Consider the following 16,868-nt stretch of genomic DNA (forward strand, 5'->3'; position numbering starts at 1 on the left):
TTTATTTCACTTCTCTTCAGATTTTAGTCATGAGAATTCTGCAGTTTATTGTTTTTTTTTCATCTTTGTTTTCTTTAGATTTTGTCATCAAATTTGTTGTTTCTTTAAATCTGAATGAGTAGTTCTAGTTTGGTTCCTTTAGATTTCATTTCTGCAATTAAATTCTGTTTCTCTTGTTTCTCTAGTTGGGTATCTTTATCTTTGTTTCTGCACTTTCCATTGCTGCAATTGTAGTTGTGACAAGTTCCTGCACAAATTCATTTCTGCAATTTAAATTTTGATGTATCTCTTTTAGCTTCTAAATCATAGAGTATGTTAGTTCTCTTAAGCTAGGATTTAATCATTACTTAGGATCAGGTTTATTAGCTGCATTTGAATTCTTAAGTTAGGATTTGAAACAACACTAAACACCCTCATTTTATCAGGAGAAAACCTAAAAAAATAATAATAATTCCAGTCTAAGATCAAACATTCTACTACTAGTTTCCTTGAGATATTCGACCTCGGCTTTTTACTACAACAATCTGGAGTAGTTAAGGGTTTTCAAGATTAATTAATTTGGAGTTCATGCGTGACAGTCAATTCGAACTTGCCAACCCTCCTCAATCAGATGCGGCAAACTAAATTTTGCTCCCCTCAATTTAGATAAAGCAAGAGTAATGGAAGGATCGTTGAGAAGATTATGAGTGCTAGGAGGCGGAGGTAAGTCATATATCCAGTGAATGGGAAACGGAGGAGGAGAAGGGAGACGCATATAGAAAAATTTACTATACTATTCCCCCTGAGGAGGAATGCGGTTGAACAAAATGGCCTTGGGACGAGACTGAAACTTGAAAACACCAACATCTACCCACCGGGGAATAAAGAAATGATGAAAGAGACGGGGAGATAGGGGAAAATCTAACAGTTTAGATACCCCGATAAAACCAACAAGGATAGAAAAGTATTGAGAGACAAATTGGTTTAGTGGAATATTGAAATAAAGACTAACATCACAGAAGAAAGAATGAAGAGGAAATCGAAAACCTTGTAGGACTTGATCTCTGAAGATAGAGATACACCCTAAGGGCGGGAGATGCGGACCCTCATGAGGAGCAAGACGGATGATATAAGAAGGAAAACCATAGGTCGCTTGTAAATCCACTTCTTCTATATCTATAAGGTTGGAAGTACGCGAGAGAAACCATGCTGGAGGGGAAGTTGCCATGAAAGAGCACAATAAAAGGAAGAGGAATTAGGGAAGAAGAACAGAGACGGGAAAAGCGGAAGAAAACTTCGTAAAACCCTTATGTCTCTCTTCTGGCCTTGTGCTAAAACCCCCAAACATAAACAGCAGAAGGAAAAAAGGAGAGTAAAAAGGTACTTAGAATGCCAATCGTCATAAATGAGTAATGGCATTAAAGAATAAAAATAAAAGAAAGAAGTAAAGTTGAGTGATCTTCCTCGAAAAGTGTGTAGAGGTTCCCCGAAAATAATTTTTGAGGAACTCTACATTAAAGTTCAGATTATTGGCGTAATAAAAGGAGGAAAAAATTAAGCGTAAGGTATTTGCTAGCAGAAAGAACCCGGTCGAAAATTACTAAGTAAGATTCATAGATATGAATCGGGCGGTTCTGATAAATCGGTCGAGACAAAGGTCGCCCCAAATGTATCGAACAAAGGCTTATCATAATGAGTCAAATAATATACACTATAATAAAACCCCATGAGATTCGATTAATACGTGAGAAAGACATATGAAGACATAGGGGTAAATCGGTCGAGTAAAATAAATCGACCAATATTATGGACATCATGATGAAACTGTGTCAATCAGGCAAGACACAACTGCGCTATGAAATATCGGGCGATATTTATCAATCTTGATATATATCGTCTGATCATAAAGAAACGATCTAAGACATGATAATCTGTTGGGAGAGATCGTATGGTGGCAAGCTGAGCAACAGTGGACACATTTATATAAAACAGATAACTATCCGGAGAAAGAGTGAAGTTGATAACAAAAGGAGAATAAGCCGCGTTATGTGAAATTGTCATTACACAGTTTTAGCCAGCTTCTTTACAAGAGTTTGAATTCAAGTCAGAGTTAACTTAGGGTACAAATCAGGGGGTTTGTTCTCAATCAATCGGCGTCAATTTAAGAAATTAGGAGGAGGGTCATGAGATAAGTAACTTTCTTCTCTTAATTGCTGAATTACCCCTTGAGCTCCTGCAGTAAAGGCTGACAAGATGGACTTCACAATCGGCCTGTTGAATTCAGGAGACTCTATCATGGCAGTGGCCTGCTCCCTGTAACGAACATCTTCGTCACCCTTGTAAACCACCAGAGCCGTCTGAGAAGTCTTCAATTCGCCTTCTTTTGCAGAAACTTCGGTCTTGATTGAGTTAAGAGAGGTGTTCAAGGAAGTTATTTCATCTTCCTTCAGCTGCAGCGCTTTGAGTTTCTCAGCTAGTTCCGCTTTATAATTACCCTTTAATTCGCCAAGTTTAGAAGTCAACTCCAGGTTAAGGTCAGTAGCCGATTTAAATTTCGTCTGAAGACTCTCAATTTGTGCTTCGAGTTGTTTCTTGGCGGCAGCAGAAAACGCAGCAGAAGATAACTCAGCAACCTCTTGTTTTAGCTTATCATTTTCAGATCTCAACTTCTTATTCTCAGTGTATAAGTTGTGCAGTAGTCGAGAAAAGCCCATATTTTCTATCCATCGCTGGAAGTACAACAGAAAGTCATAAGATAATAGTTGAGAAATAGAAAATAGGCGTTAACAAGCATATACCTGATTCTCCTTATGAGAGAAGCGATCAACTGCCTCAGGAATAGAGAGCTCTTCAAAAAGGGGACGAACTTCATCCCAAGAATTGGCAAAAGAACCCCCTAATAATATGGGGAGAACAGGAATGGCGGAAGAACCAGTCGAGAAGGAAGAAGTAGGAATAGAAGGGGGAGCAAAGACTAAGTAAGAAGAAGACGAGGAAGGTAAAGATCCAGAAGTTGGTATAGATAGAGGAAAAGTAAAAGAAACATCCCCAGAAGCGCTGGCACTGGAGAAAGGAGAGGCAGGAAAATTAAGAGAAGGATAAAGCTCCGCCAGTGTCGGCTCATCAGAAGGAAGGTCAGCCGAAGCAAAGCCTTCTGAAACCAACTCATCAACAGGAAGAATGAGCCTCCTTTTTGAAGGAGGAGCCCTGGTTAGTTTACGCCCTGGACGCTTGCCCGTGGAAATTTCAGTTATCAATTTACTGGGGCTATCAGGAGATGTGAGTTCGATTACGGGGAGAGTAGTAGAGGAAGAAACGGCAGCAGCTGCTGGAAAAGTAACAGTGGGTACAGGATTGGGAAGGATCTCCGTAGAAGGGTCTCTAGGAGCTTCAAGAGCACCCAAAGAACTAGACACTTCAGCCAAAGGAGCTGGCTCTTCGATTGGAGGAGGAAGAGCAATTGCAGCCAGAAGTTCAGCCTCCTTGGCGCGAAGTATGCCCTCTTCCACACGTAGTTCTTCGTCAATCAAAGCATCATAAAAGCTATCCACTACAGAAAAAAGAACAACAGTTCAGTCAGTTAAAAATAAGGAGAAAGAAATAAGGTATTACCTAAAGGAACTCGAGTATCAGGTCTGACAGGGCTTAAACCAAACAAGTATAGGAGATCAACCCGTAGCCACTTAAGAATGGAGAGCCGATGATTTAACAATTTCTCACAATAGAGGGGGAAAGAAGGATGAAGATGAAACTCCTTGACGTCGGGCAAGGGGAGCAAAAAAGATTTCCAAGCATGAGACCAAGGAATAGGTCCTGGAAACTTTAAGAAGAAAAAATGAGATTTCCAAGCTTTGAGAGATGAAGGCATACCCTCAAAAAGAACCATTTTAGTTCGTAAATGAAACAGGAAAACACCCGGTTCTGAGCACTTGGGATAAGAAAACATGAAGAAATTTTGAGTAGGAAGAATATCCCGTAGACGAAACAACATGTAAGTACCGCATAGATAACGAAATGCATTAGGGGCGAACTGCTGCAAAGGAATATCAAAGTACCGACTTATTTCAATCAAGAAAGGAGGAATGGGGAACCTTAAGCCCCCTATCAACTGGTCCCTGAAAAAAGTCACGCAGTCATCAGGCGGGTGATGAGGTCGATCATTCGGTGTTGGGATTATGATGCTGTATTCCCTAGGAATTTCATATTGGCGACGGATGGATAATCTAGCATTCTTATCAAAGGAGGAAGATATATGAGCATACCAAGGAGCAATTGCTTCCGCAGCCATGGACAAAAGTATAGGCTAGTGAAGCAACAGATTACTTACTGAAGACAAGAAAAGATCGTCGAGAAACGGTAAGCCCAGGATTTGGTTGAAGACTGCCACCAGAAAAGAATGCTAGAACAGAACAGAAGGGATAAAGTTTAAAAGGAGGCGAAGGGTTTAGGGTTTGGAAGATACACAACCGTCGTCAGATCAAAACATTTTTTGCAGCAAGCGCGGAGGATCATAATAGAAAGGCAGAAGACCCACGTGACGTGGCGGTCAGAAAAAGTGTGTGTCATACCATCATAAAAACATTTATATCGGAGGTGACAGGTCGGATCACGCTGGGGTTGGTAGCGTCTCGGGGTACATTTTCAACATTCTCTCACTTGAAGAAGAACCAATCACTAACTAGGAAGCTTCGAAAGAAGACGTGAATAACTGGGTATAATAAAATAAAAAGGATTGAACTTTTGACTAAACCCAGGCTAAAGACAAAAACATTTAAGGTTGGAGATTTAGGGGAATAACCAATTTTAAATTAATATCCTTATAAGATACAAACTAATATTTATCAAAGTAATTTTATACTAATATAACTATGATTATGCTAGATAAGTATAGTGTTGACTGTGAACAATAAGACAATATTGGCTGGTATAACATTAGTTATAATGTGAAAATGTTCCAACAGTTAAGATAGCCTTAGCTATAAGAAATGACACACAAGATACACCAAGGAACGATGAATGCCACATCACAATTAATCTGGTAAATTACAGAAGGATTCAATAGAACCACTTAATTCGATACAAAAGTTTGTTTTTACACTTAGAATCTGATCAGGATACACAACATTACATTTTCCCTCAGAACAGTAAAACCTCAGCTAGATAACAAATATTACAAACATAAACTCTTAGAATGTTCAGAAAATTTCAAATCCCACTGGATTCAAACTTACCACGGAGCGGAGATGGAGATAGCTCACTTCGTCCAAGCTTGTCAAGGCTCATAAGTGGCAATATGCTGCCTAGGACGAAGAAAGCAACAAAAGCAGAAAGGCTCAGAGGCAACGAGACAGGGAAACATTTATTCATTCCATCATGGAAAAGTAAATGTAAAAACCACTTCCCCTCTCAAGCCATCTAAGCTCGGTAAGTGAAGTAACCAGGTATAGCCCAAGGGTAACATGTGTTGTGCCCTTCACACAGCACCCTTGGGTCATTTGGCTGCCCTTCTATGAGTAGCAAAAATCTCTCTGAAGTTTCTTGAGTCCTTCAGAGCATCGGCATCTTTGGATGAAAAATATGAATGGTGAGGCTTCATCTCTTAAGACAATCCCTTGAACCTTAGAGGTAGTTGGAGCAAAAATTCCAATAAACTCATATATAGATCTCACTTGGTACAACAAAAGTCGCCCCCAAAGGGGAGGATCCAAGACCATAACCTTAGCAATAAGAGATGACAAGGAAGGAAAAGAACTGAAATGTGTGGTGGATGAAGAGAAGATTGTAAGCCTATTTAAAGAGGCAAAAGGCTCACAGGATCACTATACTTGGTTTAGAGAAACAGTGGTACACAAAATCTGTGAGGTCATTTCAATATCTGGAGCAGAGTCACGGGTAGGAAAGGACAAGACCATACTTATGTCTAGTCAGTCGTCTACACCTCCTTCGACTAGACTTGAAGGGAAGGCTAGTGATATGGGTTAGGTTTTGTGGGTCTCCCGATGAGGAAAGAAAAGGAGGAAGGAAAAGCAAAAGAGATAAGCTAATATCGGCCGGGACATACCTTCAGGATGAAGGTAGGCTAATATCGGTCGGGACATATCTCGATAGGAGGTAAGCCTATATCGACCGAAATACGTCTCCCAGGAGGAAGATATATATACTTTAAAGGGAGTAGACTAATATCGGCCGGGACATACCTTTAGGATAAAGGTAGGCTAATATTGGTCGGGACATACCCCGATAGGAGGAAAGCCTATATCGACCGAAATACGTCTCCCAGGAGGAAGATATATATACTTTAAAGGGAGTAGGCTAATATCGGCCAGGACATACCTTCAGGATGAAGGTAGGCTAATATCGATTGGGACATACCTTCAGGATGAAGGTAGGCTAATATTGGTCGGGACATACCCCGATAGGAGGTAAGCCTATATCGACCAAAATACGTCTCCCAGGAGGAAGATATATATACTTTAAAGAGAGTAGGCTAATATCGGCCGGGACATACCTTCAGGATGAAGGTAGGCTAATATCGACCGGGACATACCTTGAGGATGAGGGTAGGCTAATATTGGTCAGGACATACCCCGATAGAAGGTAAGCCTATATCGACCAAAATACGCCTCCCAGGAGGAAGATATATATACTTTAAAAGGAGTAGGATAATATCGGCCGGGACATATCTTCAGGATGAAGGTAGGCTAATATCAGTCGGGACATACCCCGATAGGAGGTAAGCCTATATCGACCGAAATACGCCTCCCAGGAGGAAGATATATATACTTTAAAGGGAGTAGGCTAATATCGGCCGGGACATACCTTCAGGATGAAGGTAGGCTAATATCGGTCGGGACATACCCCGATAGGAGGTAAGCCTATATCGACCGAAATACGTCTTCCCGGAGGAAGATATATATACTTTAAAGGGAGTAGGCTAATATCGGTTGGGACATACCTTCAGGATGAAGGTAGGCTAATATTGGTCAGGACATACCCCGATAGGAGGTAAGCCTATATCGACCAAAATACGTCTCCCAGGAGGAAGATATATATATTTTAAAGGGAGTAGGCTAATATCGGCCGGGACATACCTTCAGGATGAAGGTAGACTAATATCGGTCGGGACATACCCCGATAGAAGATAAGCCTATATCGACCGAAATACGCTTCCCAGGAGGAAGATATATGTGATGTAAAGGAGGTAGGCTAATATTGGCCGGGACATAACTTCAGGACGAAGGTAGGCTAATATTGGTCGGGGATATCCTTTCAAGGGGGGAACCAGTACGGGCCGGTCGATCAATACCTTGGAAAGATACTGGATAAAATGCAGCTTATTAACATAAAAAGGGTGCAAATAGAAGCTGCATGAGAAAAGATCATAAATGAATATTTCACAAAAGATAATTAATGAGGATATCTGTAAAATGTAAATGCATGATAGGTGTTATATATTTTGACGGGAAATATGCTTCCAGATTATTTTGCAGGTACTAAACGACAAAGAAGGTACATCTGGGGTACAAAAAAGATTCCTTAAAAGTCATCTACCGCAAGTACACCGCTGACGTCATCTCATAACGAACTCTAACAAATCGGGGTTCACTTCATGACTACGGAGGTTATATGAAGTGGTATAAAAAGGGGAATCCTCTCCGTTGGCGAGGTAAGGTCACATTATTGCGCACATTCATAACCCTAATTTTTCCAGCTACTATTCACCATCTTCTTCCTCCTTCTTCCACACTGAGAGAGATCACTGACTTGAGCGTCGGAGGGCCTAGCCAGGGATTCCCACCCCGGTCTTAGGTCACTGACGATAGTGTTGGTTGATCTTTGGTGCGCAGGAAAGCTTGGAAGCTTCGGATCAGAGTTTCTTCTCTTCCGAGTAGTCGTTCTTCTTCATCATCGGGTCTTCATACGAGGAAAATCTCCGGCGACTTTATTCTCTCCCGATCCGCTTTGGATTTCTCGGATCGGTATTCTGCAAACGTTATTCTCCATCGGCACGACATTATTCTTCATCAGTACGGTGGGTTTCTTTCTTCCGGATCTCCGTCTTGTCCAACTTCTCAAACAGGATCCGTTACCATTGGGGTATTGATGTTTTTAGAATTTTTCATTTTAAAATTTTTAATTAATTTTTTAACATATTTTCTTTGATTGACATAAATACCCTCTTTGGTTTATTTTATTTGTAAGCCTAAGAAAAAAATTAAGTTCACCTACCAAATTCATTTCAAATTTATTTTCTATTAATTTAATGAATTCTTTTAAGAAATTTATATTGGTTGAGTCAAAAATTATATCATCTACATAGATTTGAGCTATAAAGATATATATTTTCTAGGGTTTTAACAAATAAGGTTGAGTTAATTTAGCCTTGGTTAAATCCTTTAGATATTAGGTATGATGATAATCATTTATGCTAAGCCCTTAGTGCTTGTTTTAAGCCATACAAGGCCTTTGTTACTTTAAAAACATAGTTTGGGTGATCTAAATCCTCAAATCTAAGAGGTTGACCTATATATACTTCTTCTTTTATAAAACTATTAAGAAATGTGAACTTTACGTCCATTTGAAATAATTTAAAACCCTTATGTGCTGCATATGCCAACAATATCCTAATGGATTCAAGTCTAGTTTCAGGGGCATAGATTTCATCATAATCTAACTCTTCTATTTGGACTAACCCCTTAGCTACTAGTTTAACTTTATTTCTTACATGCAATTTCTCCTTTGTCATATAGTTTATTTCTAAAGATCCATTTTGTATCAATTATGGATTTATTTGTAGGTTTAGGTACTAGTTCCCAGACTTAGTTTCTTTCAAATTTGGCTAGTTTCTTTTACATTACAATTATCCAATCTAGGTCAGGTAGGGTTTCTTTTATAGTCTTGGGTTCAATCTTGGAGATAAGTACTATTTGACTTAAGTTTCTATAGGGTGATCGAGTTTAAACTCCTAGGTTTGGGTTATCCAAAATTTGGTCAGGTGGGTGATTGGATCTTGCCCTAGGTGGTCTTATGTTAGAGTTTGCAATTGGTTCTTCTAATTCACTTGATTCAGGTTTAATTTCATCATCTTCTGTTTCTAGTATTTTGATCATTAATTTCATTAATTAAGTTAGGTAGTTTATTTTCTTCATCAAACATTATATTGATTGTTTCTTCAACTTTTAAGGTACTTTTATTATAGATTCTATAGACTCTACTAGTTATGGAGTATCATAGAAATATACAAGATGTTGATTTAGATGTAAATTTTTCTAAGTAATCTTTAGTGTTTAATATGTAGACTTTACACCCAAATACTCTTAGATAATTTAAATTGGGTATTTTATTATAATATATTTCATAGGAGATTTTCTTGTAATATTTGTTAATTAATATTTTACTTTGAATATAACAAGCTATATTTATTGCTTCTGCCCAAAATTAGTTACTTGGTTATATTCATTTAATATATAGTTCTAGTAGCTCATTGTAATATTCTATTTTTTCGTTCTACTAGCCCATTTTATTAGGGGGTTCTAGGATATGAAAATTCATGGTGATATCCATTAGTTTGGTAAAATTTGGTAAACCTATGATTTTAAATTCTCCTCCCATGATCACTTTTGATTTTTTAAAGTTTGGTATCTTTTTCATTCTGTATTAATCTACAAAAATTATTAAAAGTTTCAAAGATTTTATCTTTGGTTTTTAAAAATTTTATCCACGTAAATCTTGAGTAGTCATCAATTATTACTAAACAGTATTGGTTTCTGCTTAGTGACTTAGCTCCATGTAAATAAAAAAAGGCTTAAATATAGAAGCTCATGTATTGAGTTGATTTGATTTAGGTTTATTGGTTTGTGGTTGATTTAGTTTGTTTACCTTATTAACAAGCATTACATATTGTATTTTCTAAATATCTTAATTTTAATAGACCTCTAAGTAAACCATTTTGATTCATTTTTAAAATGAGTCTAATGTAAGTGTGACCCAGTCTTTTATGTCACAATTTGGTCTCCTCTTATTATGTCAATAGACACTTGAGTGAGGAGGTTGGTGTTGGAGCAATCTGGGTACCCTAGGTTTTAATGTTTGGGCAAAGGTTTAAGTTAGGTTTATTATTATATTTGATATGCATTGTGAGTGTGCACGATAAAGTACAACAAGGAGAGTCCAAGTGTGATCTTGGCAAAGGAGGAAAGTCCAAGGGTGAGTCTTGCCAGTGTAACTCCAAGCATGTAGTCTTGGCAACGTAAGTCCAAGTATGACTTGGCAATGGATGAAGTCTCGGATGCGCGACCTCTTGGCAAAGGAAGACCCGATAACAAGGACAAGGCCAAAGGAAGCTCCAGAAGGTAAGGCGTGAATGATGGGAAGGCATCCGAGGGACGCGAGGCTAATGGAGGAGGCTAGAAGGCTAGGTCTAGGTTGTACGAGCAAGGACGAGTGCATGAGAGATTGTACTCAGGGTAAAATGCTAGGTTTAAGATTTTACTGTAATAATTATTATAGCAGTCGATTGATGTTTTCATCAGTTGACTGCTAGCGAACAAAATACCTCTGTTCGCTCAACCCATATGGAGCAGTCAATTGATACTTTTACCAGTCGACTGGTATTGAGTCATTGGTCTGTAACGATTGAATTCCACATACTACCAGTCGACTGGTGGTAGGAAACACAGCTAGGTGTTTCCTCCCGAGCTCTATTTAACAAAGCTTGGGGTGCTTGGCTAAGGTTGACGAAAGTAGAGGTGGTTAACCCCTATTAGAGTCTCCAAGGTCTTCTTGAGTGATCAAGAGCTTGTGCAACTTTGTGACGAGGTTTCTCCACCCACAAGGAGCTACTCGAGCTAGCCGGAGATTTTCCGGGGAGTCATCCACCAACGAATCAGGATCGTTCATCTTATGGACAGATGTGGAGTAGGAGCTTTATCTCCGAACCACGTTAAACAACGTGTTAGGTTTACCTTCTTTTGTTAGTGTTTGTCTTGTATTTTCATTGTGCACACTAACCATTGTAGGAAGTGACACTTTGGGTATGACGCTATTCACTCCCCCTAGCAGCGTCTAGGTCCCAACAGTTGGTAGGTCAATTATGTAAATATTATTTTTCTTAATTCCCTTAAGTGTAATTTCAAAATTTTTAATATTTTTAATTACACATTCAGAGTTTAAGAATGTTACTAAATATCCAGAATCACATAGTTGACTTATGTTGAGTAAGTTAAACTTAAATTTATCAACTAATAAAACTTTTCGAATAATAAAATCGAAACTTAGTTCTATATTACCTATTCTGATTACCTTAAGTTTTCCATCATTTTCAAATGCAACTGATCCTAAGTTCTTGATTTTTAATTTGGTGAACTTCAATCTGTCTCCAGCCATGTGTCTAGAGCATCCCCTATCTAATATCCATTGGTCCAAATCATTATGTTCCTACACATAACATATTTAATTTGGATCCAATTTAAATAGATTATAAGATAGATTGATTGAATTAACTCCTTATCTTCCACCTCACCGAATCTAGATTGTCAATCAAGTTATTCCTATGAGTGTTTGTGAAATGGTTATCCATGTTACCAGATCTGATTAGATTTTGGTTTAAGTTAAGTTTAGGTTAGATTTATCTTTAATTTAAGTTTGATTTAAGTTAATTTAAGTTTGATTTAATTTTAATTAAGTTAAATTTAATTTCAAGTTTAAAAATGATTCAAGTTAAGTTTGATAATTAGGTTTGATTAGAGTTAAGTTAGGTTTGATTGGAGTTAAGTTAGGTTTAATTTGAGTTAGGTTAGGTTTTTTTTGAATTAGGTTTGATTTAAATTAGGTTTTATTTGAATTAGGTTTTATTTGAGTTAGGTTTGATTTAAATTAGGTTTGATTTGAATTAGGTTTGATTTGAGTTAGGTTTGGTTTGAGTTAGGTTTGATTTACATTGGGTTTGATTTGAGTTAAGTTAGACTAATTCTCAATTTTAACCCAAATTTATCTCACCCTTTTCTATATTTTCAAAGAGAGAGCCTTATTGGTTTTGTGAGATAGTTATTAATTCTATCTTCAATTTAAGTTGAAATCTATGAATTATTTTACATTTAAATTAGACTAAGGTTTAACAATTAGTTGGTTAAATATTCATTTTAATAATTAACTTCTATGTTGTGGTGAGGCACGAAGACTTCTTGAGTATTGGAGCAACAACCATTTCTAGACAAAGTTTTTTAAGGAAATTGAACATTTTTCTTTTTGAGAAACCTTGGTTTAACTAATCAAGTGTTGATCACGCCTAAGTCCTTATCTAACCATCCTAATTTACGAAGAAATAAGGAAAGCAGTAAATCAAGAAATCAAGGAAATCTATTTAATAATAAAAATGGTCTTTCTATTGGCTCCCTTTGGATCATAGCCTCGATAAGGTCTATCAAGGTAGTGGATTTGATCCTTAGGAATCTAATATTGATTAAGTCCAACTTGATTAATCAAGTTAGACTTAAGGACCCATGCTTGGGCTAGGTTTTTATTTGTTCGATTTACAAGAGACGCATAAGATCTAAATCGTTGTTTAGCCTTATATCCGAGTCCAGATCGATTGTATACGACTCTTTATTTTCTAAAAATCATATCAAGGTTCTTGGAACTCAAAGTAAACTATTCCAATGTGTCATTGAGTTCCTTGACTTGTTTTTTCAAGGTGTAATTCTCTTCCTCAAGTTGTTGGACTTGAGTTAAGGTTCCATCTTGAACTTGGTTAGTCAAGGAATTTGGGTTAGTCACTTCCTTAAGAACTTTGACCTCGATTTGGATATTGGGCTTGGCTAGTTTTCTTAAAAAATAAGAAATCAAATTTTCTAATCTAACAACCAATGAGCTTACTATGGAGTTGGAATCGTCTGAACTGAATACGGATCCGTGACTTCGCTCAGACTCAAATTCTAATTCATTCTCGGACTCAGTTTTGACAACTTGTTCTTGGGTCGAAAGTGCGAGGAAGCTTGCTTGCTCATGTCCTTTATTGGAGTCTTCTGATGAAGACTCATCCCACATTACTTGTAGCACCTTCTTTCTCCATTGCTTCTTGGCTTCCTTCTGATTCATACAAATTTGCCTTGATCTGTTCTTTCTTGTTGTATCTGTAGCAGGTGACTTCTGACTTGGCCTTCGTGTTCGAGTTTGGACATGATTATTTTGTCTTCATTTGAATTACCTTCTTGATCTCTAGTTTGGTGAACCCCCTTCTTCTTTTTATATAATTTTCGTACCAAGGTCACAAGGTCGATAGTGATTTCATTGTCATCTTCTGAGTCTGATTCATCTTCAGACTTGGGTTCGGTTCGATGCTTGATTTTTGGATCCTTTGTTTTGCTTGTACTTACAATCAAAGCAATACCTTTTCGGTCCGAAGTGCAGTAGTCTGCTCATGCCATTTAAATTCAAAAAATAGCTCATCTAGTCTAATAGATGAAAGGTCCTTGGAAACTTTGTAAGCATCTATCATGGATGCTCATAAAGTATTCCTTGGAAAGACGTTTAATACATACCTTATTATGTCACGATTCTCCACTTTCTGACCGATTGTGTGTAGTCCATTGAGGAGATTTTGGATTCTAGCGTGAATTTGGCTTACTGACTCTCCTTTCTACATTTTTCTTTGTGCAGCTCGATCAGTTTCTCTCACAGTTCCTTAGCACTTGAGAATGGACCAACTCAGTTCAACTCTTCTTTAGTCAAGCCGCATTGGAGAGTCTGATTGACCTTTGCATCCGCCTCGATCTTCTTCCTTGAAGGTGTGCCCCACTTGTCACAAGGGATGAGTACTCCATCTTCAGTGGGAAATGTGAATCTGATTTGGATTATGATCCATATTTTCACCCGTGTCTTCAAGTGGTACTCCATCCAACTTTTTCAGTATTCAAAATTCTCGCCGGAGAAAAGAGGTAGGCATACAGTACTGTAGCCTTCTTGATGGGCCATTTAGTGATAATCTCGTAAAAACAAAAACAAGAAAACGTATTCCAAGACTTAGTCTTGGATTAGTAGTGCATGATAAAAAAAAACTAAAGAACCCGAGTGGTGTTGCACCAACTTCGAAAAATGAAAAAGAACCCGATTGCAAAAAAAAAATATGATCGGAAGGGGTGATAACTCTAATTCTAATCGACTCCGAAAAACTCAAAAAACACCACAAAAAATTGCTCGAACTACAGTTTCACCGATTCAAAGTGGCACCACTTTGATACGAATTGTTAGATAAAAAACGATAGAGAGGGTGAATAGTATTCATGGTTTTTTCACATTTTCGATTAAAACTATCGAGAGAGAACGCAGCTGAAATAATGAAGTAAAGGAAGAAAACAAGAAGCCAAGCTAACACGAGTTGGTTTACTTGGTTCAAAGACTGTGACAACTCCTACTCCAAGTCCCGCGATTGATGATTGCTTTCGTTGGCCAATCCACTAATAGTTTGAATGAAATTACAAAATATAAGTACAAGGACTACAATAATTTAAATGCTGTAAATAAAATTATACCGATAACTTAAAGAATTGAAGTTGTGAGCTTTCGATCGTCAGAGAAATGTTTCGGCATCGTAGAGTCATATCTGAAGCAATACGCGGTAGAGAAAGTTGTTCGAATTGATGTGTATAAGGTGTTCGTTGAACCCTCTTTTTATAGCCTCATCTGGGCGCCTGGACTCCTCCCCGGACACCCCCAAAGGGCTGACGTGGCTGCTCTCGTTGAAACTACATCCAGCATGTTTTATCCATCTCTAGGTGTCCGGACCGGTCCGGACGCTTGGATCGCTGACGTGAGTCGGCCAACCGAAGCATGACACCATAGCTTGAAGATGAAATTTTGCCCAATCCGGGTGCCTAGACCGTTCGGGTGCCTTTTGTTGGAACCCCAAGGTTATTTTGGTGTGATCAACAAGTTAAGTTAGGTCCTATATGTTTTTAACTTTGTGTCTAAGTGTGCAGGAGCTTAGGAGCACAGATAGTCGAGCGGAAGACGCAGCTAGCGAGAATGACGGCATGTGGTGCGCCCGAGGGATGAGGCGCTGCGTAAGAGTACACCGACAGACAAGAAGGAAGCGTGCGGTGGTTCTGAGGGACGAGAAGCCGGAGCGGAAGACTGCTCGAGGAGCAAGAGACGCAGCTAGCGAGAAGGTCGGCATGGGGTGCGACCGAGGGACGAAGACTACGGATGAGTACGCTGGCGGACAAGAAGAAAGCACGCGGCGATTCCGAGGGACAAGAAGCCGGAGTGGAAGTCTGCTCGAGAAGACCGGAAGTTGGGTTCGAGTGAGCCCTATTCCGGATGGAAGAGATCACCCAAGTGAGCAGAAGACTCGGTCTGAGACAAACGGAGCCGGAGCAGAATACCCGGGGCGGAAAAAGTCAACGGGGTTGACTTTTGGCTTTTCCCTCTGGGGCGCCCAGAACTGTCCGGGGCGCCCGGAACTATCCGGGGTGCCCAGAGTTGACTTTTTGACTAGAACGCGTCAATCGCGATCTGAACGTTGGGGGATAAAGTTTTATCCCCCAGAGCGTCCGGAACCCCTTCGGGGTGCCCCGACCAAGGCTATAAATACAGCCTTGGTCCAGAAGCTTTTTAATAATTCCAAGCAATTCATTCAGACACTTATGCGCTTCTTTTTAGAGTTAAGCTTCTGTCTTTTGTACGTCAACGTTGTTAGAGGCTTCTCCGCCTAGAGGAGATTTGTTAGTACGCTTTTCATCTGCCTTAGATTAACAACCTCCCCGGTTGTAACCAAGTAAATTGTGAGCCTCGTTCTTTCTATTTTATTTACTTACTCTTTATATGCAAGTGTTAATTTAAGAAGTCGAGAAGGGTTGTGCTTTTTATTTTTACAGGCTATTCAACCCCCTTCTAGCCGGCCGCCGCGATCCAACACCTTTTATAACATAGGCTGGCCACCTGACGCGCTCCATCTCAGCCGCTAACTAGGGTGACTGGAGCAACTCCAAGCACCTAGAACTAGTCCAGGCCGTTGGTTAGTCCTAGGAAGATCGTATCGGTTCCACTGTACAAAAAATTTGTACAAGTATCGAACCTTTCCTAAATAACCTATTGTGTTCTTTAGAAGTTAAATTAGGAATCGCAGACGGAACTTAACATCATTGATTCCAAATTTAACTTATCTGTTCTTAAGGGTTTAGATTTGAATCGCAAGCGGAACTTAACACTATTGATCCAAATCCACCTCTGTTATAAATTTCATTAAATATTAATTTTCAAAATTGGCTTCCAGGACTACATGGCGAGGCACATGGCCTTCTTGGGTATGGGAGCATCCACCACCGCCTAGGCAAAGCCTTTTAAGGAAAGCTAATATTTAATTTCCTTATATAACTCTAGGTTTAACCAAAAAGAATAATCGAATCATAAATTTGAAAAACAAAACAAAGAAAACACAACTTCGAAACAAATCCGAAAAACTAGAATCTAATGCCTCTTGTGTTTGGAATTCTTACAAAGAAAAATAACTAGCATGATGCGGAAAACAATTGCTAATTATACCTTCTCTTTGTGTGCTAATAACCTCGAGATCTTCTGTTGTATTCCTCGCCTCGCCTTGGACGTCGTGTGGGCGACGATCCTCCAAGATGAACACCACCCAAAAGAGCTTCTCCTCCTTCTAGTATTCGGCCACCACCACCAAGGAGCAAAAGAGAGCAAAGGGAAAAGAGAGGGAGAGAGGGTCGGCCACCAAAGAGATCACCAACAATAGAATAAGAATTGTTATGTCATGTGGCCTCTCCTCCCCTTCTTTTATAATACTTGCCCAAGGCAAATAAGGAAAGACTTTTTACAAAAATTAAAATCTTCCTCTTGTTTTTCCTTTTTCCCTTTTATTTTTCTTTTTCTTT

The sequence above is a fragment of the Zingiber officinale genome, chromosome 4B, assembly GCF_018446385.1.
Source record: "Zingiber officinale cultivar Zhangliang chromosome 4B, Zo_v1.1, whole genome shotgun sequence".
In the NCBI taxonomy this organism is placed as follows: Eukaryota; Viridiplantae; Streptophyta; class Magnoliopsida; order Zingiberales; family Zingiberaceae; genus Zingiber; species Zingiber officinale.